The sequence below is a fragment of the Parasteatoda tepidariorum genome, chromosome 5 (assembly GCF_043381705.1).
Source record: "Parasteatoda tepidariorum isolate YZ-2023 chromosome 5, CAS_Ptep_4.0, whole genome shotgun sequence".
Classification (NCBI taxonomy): Eukaryota; Metazoa; Arthropoda; class Arachnida; order Araneae; family Theridiidae; genus Parasteatoda; species Parasteatoda tepidariorum.
Window position 1 is genome coordinate 74,497,965 of NC_092208.1, and position 9,442 is coordinate 74,507,406.

Here is a 9,442-nt window from a genome sequence, read left to right on the forward strand (position 1 = left end):
TGCGGATTAAATTTATTTTGCTAGTATGAGCTGAGTTATGCGGTTTATAAATGTCAATGTCCAGAATCGCCAAGCATAAGCATTTATTCAATATTTTCACACAGACATACTAAATTAGTTACTTTTCTGTAAACTAACATTAAACCTTTTATTAGGAATGATGATTTAAAAAACAATTTTAAAAAAAACCTAATTTATATGAAAACTGGATTACAGTCTAGAACAGTGGTTCTCAATTTTTTCCGGCTATAGAACCCTGAATGATCGAACTTGAAATAAACCCGAACTTGCCTTTCTTTAAAATCCAATTTAAAGATAAGAATTTTAGTAATAGTTTTTCTGCTGCGAGAAAACAATAGAAAATTCTAGATTTCAGATTTTTACATTATTTCTTTAATAGGAATATTATGAAGAAAAAAATACACATATATTTTATATTTACATTTCAAACTTTATAAAACAATGTATATTTCGGTGTTTTTTTTACTTAATTTATAGTTATAAATCACTATTAATTTAATTGCAACAGGATTAGGATTTATAGGATTTTGACGAATTCGTGAAAGATTTTCTATTATTAATTTAAAATATGTATAAAAAAAATAAACTTCGATGTTAAATATTAAATTTATTTAAAATACATTTTTTTAAAATTTTCTAGCACTTAAAAATAGTGAAGAACATTAGCTTCGAAACATAGAAATTTCTATAATTTATTATTCAACCAATTTTCTAGGGAGTGAAAATCTAGACTTTAAGCAAACTAAATTAAATTTTTTTTTTTTTTTTGCTACCCTAAATATACTAAATATTTTTACTACACTAAATATACTAATATTTGCTACACTAAATATTTTTTTAACATGTTGAACTAATTTATTTAAATGGTTTTGTTCATATTATTATAGATTCGCGTCGTTATGGTAACTGCTTCTATGAATGTTTTCTTGATGTTGGAAGTACTGATAGGAGACATTGGAATTTCAAAATCGATTACATTAAATTGGTTAGTGGTTAATTTCAATGTATCGCGAATCTTTGTAATTTAACTGATTTACATTGACCAATATTTTCATTGCCTTTTGGCATTCACTATAATATCACAAACATGAAATATCGTTTACGATAACTATCTTAACATTATCTGTGTTAGTAATTATCGTATAATCGACATTTATTGTTAAGATATGGAATATATCGCGAGAAAAGTTTTCATTTTATTTTACAACCGTCGTTGAACAGCTGACCCAATTTTTTGGGTTTACGACTACTAATGTTCAACTCCGTAGCCTTGTAATTTTGAGCCCAATACCAAAAGAAAAGAGAACTCCTGGATCAAGTATTGAGAGAAATTTGTCTTCGTGGAGGACTTTTTGATGGAACTAACCCGCATTTGCGTTACATAAAGGGGAAAACCACGAAAACCTCCTACGGTTAGCCTGACGGCAAGGGGACTCTAACCCATGATACGTCTGTCCCTGAGGATATTTTTTGCCTCAGCACTGTGATCGGTGCAACCCGGAGGCGGAATTCGTATCGACCAATCGTTGCTAAGATTCGAACCCGGTTCACCTCAATGGAAGGCGAACGCTCTATCCCCTGAGCCCTCACGGCTCCGTGAGAAAAGTTGTACATATCGTGGAATGCTTTTTAAAATACATATAGGGAAAATGTTTTTTAAAATATTAAGATTTTCCGACAGATCGCTCAGCTTTTGTAGCAAGTAAATAAAATAAAGAAAGCTAATAGGAGATCTAGCATATAATTGAATGGGCGAACCAGTTAAAATAAATTAACAGTTTAAACAAAAGTCGATGGCCATAATTATTATTTTATTTGCTATCTTTTTTGCCTGTACAACTTGCATCAATTTCAAAGATATTATTACTCAGAAATTGAAGAATAATTTTGTTTATTTTGTGAAGTAATTTTCTTGACAAATCAAATAAATATACTTAAAACATATTGTAAATCCAATTAATCATACCCCCCACCCCCTCCCTACCTACAGCATCTAGTTTCGTTGTGAAACCTTACACATGCTCTTTGATTAAACAATATATAAGTTTCTAACTTAAACAAATGGGGGGGGGGATACGAAAGGGTCGCGAAGATGGCTCCACAGGGTCTCGGCAGGTAAGGCGAAACAACCAGGTAGAACCGAAGGTGCCCGACTGTCCGCCGCCTCAGTGGGCTACTTTCTCCTTGTTTTAGTAGCCTTATCTCCTTCAAAATACAATCCTGTGCCTCCCCCTAAATTTCCCTGATTGAGGACAGAACGTTACATTGCGTGTTTAACATCATTACTATGATATTTGAAATATTCGAAATTTTCAGGGAATTTGAGATATGTTTATTTGTATAAATTTGAAAGAAAATAAAGTTTTGGTTTAAAATGTTTTCTAGTTCCTGTTTAGCATAATAAGTGATGATTGTAGGGGGAAAAGTTCTTAATGTTCAAGTCCGTAATGTTGCTTAGAGTTTAATTCTGATTCAACCCATTGTTGCCTTCCTTTAGAAGTTTTTTTTGCAAAACTTTTATTTATCTTTCAAAACGGAAATAACCTCTCGGTAGCAATTTTTAATTAATTTTATTGGTGCTTATTTTTCCTTAAACAAAGGATTATTTTCATTAATCAACAATAATTGTACCCAAATAAAATATTAAACAGGCCACATCTTTGAAAACATATAAAAACTGTCTCATATTATAAATGTAAGAAATTGCTTGCAGTATTTTGGGATTTCATTAAGTTCACAAGCGAACAATTTTAACTAGCGAAGGTATGTGATTTCTCAATAACTTTAAGACGATTCGAAACATTTTCACACTTAAAAGAATTTAAAAAATGATTTTATGGATTAACGATTCAAGTAAAGTCCATTCAAAAATTTACTAAGGTTGTAAGAGCTAACATTAAGTTGTTTAAAAATTAATTCATCGATAATTCTAATAATTACGTATCATTAAAGACGTTTCAAAACGTTTTCACTTTCAAAATAATTTTATGGATTAACGATTCAAATACAATAAAAAGTATTCTATATGTCTATTTAAATAGCTATTAATGTCGTAAGAGTCATTAACATGAAGTTTTTTAAAAATAGAATGCGTTTTCACAACGAGCGACCCAAGCCGTAACACTTAGACGCAATTTGATTACTAATAGGGCGATGACAACTCTTTTGCGTTTGAAACAAGTTGTCCTTTTCGCTTCATTTAGTGCATACTTACATTTTTTGATACTATTAAAATATATAGATGTCAAAACCAGGGACTAATATATCTATGGACAAAACTATGACAATCGGTACTGATTTCAGCAATAATTAAAGAAGAAAAAGTTAGAAAGTTGATAATAAATTCACTGAACAGTGAGCAAAATATAAACGGACCATTCTGAATAACTTTTGATTTAATAATTGGATCCTCACGTTCTGGGACTCAATCTTAATGGTTCAAGCGGGTGACCGCAAATATGCTAATTAATTGGTGCGACCCATATTTTATGTTACGAAAGCAGACATAAAGAGGTACTCTGTCATCAACAATATGGGGGTAGTCGGAATTTGGGAAGTGTGGNACTTTTAGGTGGTTAGACAGGTTTAAAAAGCGGAATAACAGAAATTCAGGAAAAATTATCTGAGAGTCGGGAAGTGTTTCCATATCTGATGTTGAGGATTGCTCATAAGCTAAAGATTAATAATTTTTATTTATACGCAAGACGAAGAGTGATGAAAAATAACACATTTTTTGCTACTACATATTATTTTTTAGTCATTTATAAGAATATAATGTAATAAAAGGGAGGAGTTAAGGAACCATTAGTGAAATTGCCTGCGTAACGGATATAATGAACTCCCGGTTATAGTGAACCGAAACTTCGGTCCCTTGAAGGTTCACTATAGCGGGATTTGACTGCATTAATGTCGTAAGAGTCAATAACAACGAGCGACCCAAGCCGTAACACTTTGACGCAATTTGATTACTAAGAGGGCGATGACAAATCTTTTGCGTTTGAAACAAGTTGTCCTTTTCGCTTCATTTAGTGCATACTTACATTTTTTGATACTATTAAAATATATAGATGTCAAAACCAGGGACTAATATATCTATGGGCAAAACTATGACAATTGGTACTGATTTCAACAATAATTAAAAAAGAAAAAGTTATAAAGTTCCAAAAATTCAATTTTTTTTATTTAAATGCCTAAAAAAGTAAAAATAGAGTGCAAACATGAGATTCTATCAAATTCCTAAAAATAAAAAACTGCCTCATTTGTCTAGATAGCAATATTTTACTTCCTCTAAAGCATGAAACTTTTAACCACGTACTAGTGCTTAACAGTTTTTCAATACGTAACTTTTTTTACTTAATGCCAAAATTTGACGACTTTTAAACTAGCTTAGTTGCACTATAAGAAAAGAGACCACTCTTAGAGCAGAAAAAAAGCAGGGACAAAATGGGCAAAAATAAAAAAAAGCTAACATTGTTACTGTACCAATTCTAATTGTTTAGCCCATGCAAATAAAATAGGGAGGCGTCAAAAATTTAAAATTGTAGCAGTAAAAATACAAGAACAAGTTGGGAAACACTGAACTGATGTGATAATAAATTTATTGAACAGTGCGCAAAAAATAAACGGACCACTCTGAATAACTTTTGATTTAATAATTGGATCCTCACGTTCTGGGACTCAATCTTAATGGTTCAAGCGGGTGACCGCAAATATGCTAATTAATTGGTGCGACCCATATTTTATGTTACGAAAGCAGACATAAAAAAGTACTCTGTCATCAACAATATGGGGGTAGTCGGAATTTGGGAAGTGTGGTTCCAATAGTTTGGTCAAGAGAGGTCCAAAGTTGAATGTAATGTAAGACCCCTTAATTAATTTTATTTTTTTTGCATTTTACCAATCTCAAGATTTTTAAGCGAATTAAAAAAATTTGCATCCAATTATAAAATTCGTTTAGCCAAAGATAATTCCATGCAAAACATAACTTTTAGTGAGTATTTACTATTTTCTTTATTTAATAGTCGGTGATTGTGAGCCCAATTAAAAAATCCTGAAAATTTCCTGAGTAAAATCATTAATGACGCATTTCAAAAAATTAATGTCTTTATAAATTTAAATCATTGATATCTTCACAACGTGAAATTCTATATAAATTATATGCAGCATAATTTAAATTAATACTTATGTATTTAGTTTACTTTTATCTCTAATCACATTTATTATTCTACCAAAAACAATATTTACAAATGAAAGAGATGCCAAGTATAAATTCTAGTTCTAATATTTTTAAATAAAATATACAAGAATTTTTATACATAAATGTGATCGATGACTTCTGTAAACTTTTGTGGACTGTGGATTTCCGGATCGCAGTTAGCGAAAAATCTGGCAATCTGGATTTCTTCCAGAGCACAATAATCTCTGATCTTATTTTTCCATTTTTTTACGCCACATCTCTAGAGCTAAGGTTAAACCTTAGTCCGAAACAGGGTAGATAAAATTCTTTAAATAAAAATAAATTTAAAAAAATCAGATTTGCAGGGATGAAAGTACCAGATAGCAAAAAAAGCTGAATTCTACACAAACGCAATCAAACATTATGAAATTAATAAATGTATGGAGCTTAAAAAGCTGAATTCAGAGTAAAAGCTGAAAACGTTCATGCCTGGATTTGATTTAAATTGGATTATTTTATTTATTGTATATGTATTTTGAGTGCTGGGCAATGAAGAGATAAGAAGAAAATAGATTACTTATATTTGAATGAAATATCTCGAGAATATTTGGTGCAGCAAAGGAGAATAAGATAAGACTTTGAATTATACAACAAATTCAGAGAACCAAAATAGTGAAGTTTATTAAAATTCGACAGATGAGATGGCTTGCTCATATCTATAGATATGACAACCAAACTCGGTAATGAAAAAAAACTTTTAACAAACAAGGAAAGAGAGTTAGACCACATACAAGGTCAGATAATGTAGAAAAGTGTCTAAGCCGTGTGGGAGTCAATAGATAGAGAATAGTGACGCTGTCCGATATATCAAAATGGATAAAGCTGCTTGAGACAGCCATGGCTGAAAATCGACTATTGTGCCGGTTGAAGAATAAATTTTATTAATTCTATTTTATTTAATAACACTAGAACTTAAATAATTATTATTTACAATTAAAATGGTTAATGTTATTACAAACAAATCACTACATGAAATTTATTCAAGTTTAACTTCCTTAAGAATTATAAAAAGTCAGAGATGCTATAAGTAAGTGAGTTAGATATATAATGAAGAGATCAATTAATGTAGATTAAACACACTTGTATTTAAATAAATAACTAATTCAGGGTGCATAGCCAAATCTTTGAATCAAAAATAAGCACTTTTTAAAAACTTTTCAAGCACTTTACAAAAATTTTCAAGCACTCAAAAAATTCATATTCAATCAGTGATACCGTTGAAAAACAAAAACTTTGTATAAACAGTTTTAGCGTTAAAAAAAACCCAAAAAGAAACAGACGTAAATCGAAACAATCAGTACTTTCCCACATCATCGAGTGAATTCAACTTGACCCTGAACTCAGAACAAAAGTACCCGTACCCCCTACGTCAAAAAAGTGTTAGAAGTAAAATAAAATAAACAATAATAAAATTAAAATAAATTAAAAAGAAAAACATTTCATAAGGATCTCATATTTTCCATCCGAATTGGAGCACTCGGGTTTTGGTTTTAAGTGTGCGTGCATGCGCAAGTCACAACGTGGGTACGACATGAAGTCCGCGTGAATGATTACGTAGCAAACTCCCCATTTTTCGTGAAATGCATGGGATCCACCAGATATCACTGAAGGGGGAAAAAAATTATTCAGGAAAAAAAAAATAATAATTTCGGAAAAAAAAGCACTTTTTAAAAACGCCAGTTGAAAAATGCACCTTTAAAAGCTTTTAAAAACGAAATCCCCAAAAAAGCAACTTCAAGTACTTTTTACAAACGCTACGCACCCTGTAATTATAGTTGGAAAGTTACAATAAATCTCAATCAAACCTGTGATTTTGATTAAAAGCTTCTATGATTTAAATCAGGAGGACTTTGGCAAGAGATTCTAGTATCAAGAGGTTCAAATAATTTCAATCCAGCTCTGCAACTAATAGCTTGAACTGAAACTTTATCACCATTCTAAAAATCTGTTGTCCATTCTAATATAAAAAGCTTACCACCACAGTGCTATTTTATCTACCTATATATATATATATATAATAAGTAATCAGACAGACATTTCTACTTCCAATTAATTTAGGATTGCATAACATGGAGCCACACGAAGTCCACATTTTGAAAGTGGGACATCCCCATACACTTAAAAAAAATTATAAAAACATTTTCACAAATCAAAAAATCATTATAAAGCTAGAAAGATGCCACAAAAAATATAAACAACTTGTTTATATCCTGAAGAAGAAAAAAAAATTAGAATAAATGCTTTGTGTTGGTGCAATATTTCAGGAACATTGCAAGACCAGCAATTTTAAGTTAGCAACCTAGACAGCTGTAGTGTTTGCTTTCATAAATTCATAGCTAGGTAGTAATTTCTTTTCTTCATACATATTTGCCTTGTTGAAATATAAACAATACATAAGCCCATTATATAAAAAGTTTACAGCAATCAATCTTGAATTATATCATTATTATGTACTACATATTATCATGCATATTTGCTACAATTTAAATTCGATGTTAGTTAAACTTTTGGATTCAAATTGAATCTTAGTTTTGTATAATAAAGTTCTAGAAAAATTAGTACAGTTACTCATATTATTGAACATGCACAATATTACATACCTGCCAACCCATATTTCCTTTAAATGCAGAAGATTCATTATAAAAAAGCAGATGAAATTACTTAAAATACAGAAGATTCAAACGGCTTTAAATTTTTATTCCTTATTCAAAGAATCAAACGCACAGTTATAGGAACGTAGAGCTTTAAGACAACTCAAATAAATCCAAAATACAAGAAAAGTATCCCTTTTTATGTACAATCAGATGTTTAATATCTTATATTTTGCATTGAATAATGACCTGCAACATTGATCAGGCTGAAGGACAGCAAAGACTCAAGGTGTCATTGCCTGAGCAAGGCACGAGAACCCATCCTATCAAATGTAAATATTCTAATTGCGTAATTAAGTATTCTCTGCAAAATTTTAATGCATATTATCAAAATGTAGAACTCAATGATGAAGTAATTCGAAATTATCAAAAAGTAATACTGAAGTGACAGTACAAGAAATCATCCAGGAAGAGTTCAAGAACAAATTTTCTCATATTGATGAAATAGTTGATTTTTTTCACGCACTTCATTCAGCATTGTTCTGAGGTAATACTCCAAATCTATAAATATATATTGATTGAAAATAGCTTTTTAAGTTAAGAACTAAGCAAAAAGTATAGAATATGTTTAATAAAAAAAGTTATAGAATAGGTTAATTATGTCTAAATAAATAAAAAGAATGATGTTTGAAAAATCCAGTGCTCTACATTTGAAAATAATTGAACTTAAATTTAATACTATTATTGCTAATTTTACATGCATACCAATTAATATGAAAAATTTAATTGTGACTTTAAAAAGAAAAAATATTCTTTTAATAGTAACATTTTTCAGAAATAGAAGATGAATCCCGTGATAAACTCTGATCTTAAAGGATAATGTAACAAGTACAATTTGGGGGAAAAAACAATAAAAATCCTTGTATATTCTGCAAACTTTTAATATGAAAAATGCACTAAAAAGGATTTTTGAAATTTGATCCACCACCTACAGTGACCAAAGCAGAGTTATATAAATCTGCAGCACATATTAATCTAATTTTAATTTTCCATGAAATCATAAGTTTCCAGTCAAGTTGAATACCTTAGAAATAAGAAAAACAATTTTAATTTAGTTTCTATGAAACCATTATTGAATTCTTTATGGATAGGATCTTTTTTTTTATACTCTTACTTTATGCATTTTTAAATCTTTTACAATATTCAAAAAAAAAATCTTTACTCCCCTTAAAAAAAATTACTTATAGACCTTTTTATTGAAACATTTTTTTAACTTATAATTTTGATTAAACTGCATGCAATTGGTTGTAATAATTTTTTCTCTCTCCAAGTTTTCATCAAAACATTTATTGGTAATCAATCTACTTACTGCAACATCTCATAATTGAAAAGTTTACTTTTTACCATAACTCATTGCAGAAAACAAGTTAAAGAACAAAACTTCCATTATGACAAACCATATTTGAATAAGTTTTAGAATTAATAAGTCAAGAACTGATTTGAATAAATTTTAAGCAAACTTTTGGCAAGCACTTTTATAACTAAATAATTTAAGACTAGGTTTATTACTTTCAGAAATTTACACAAAAAATAA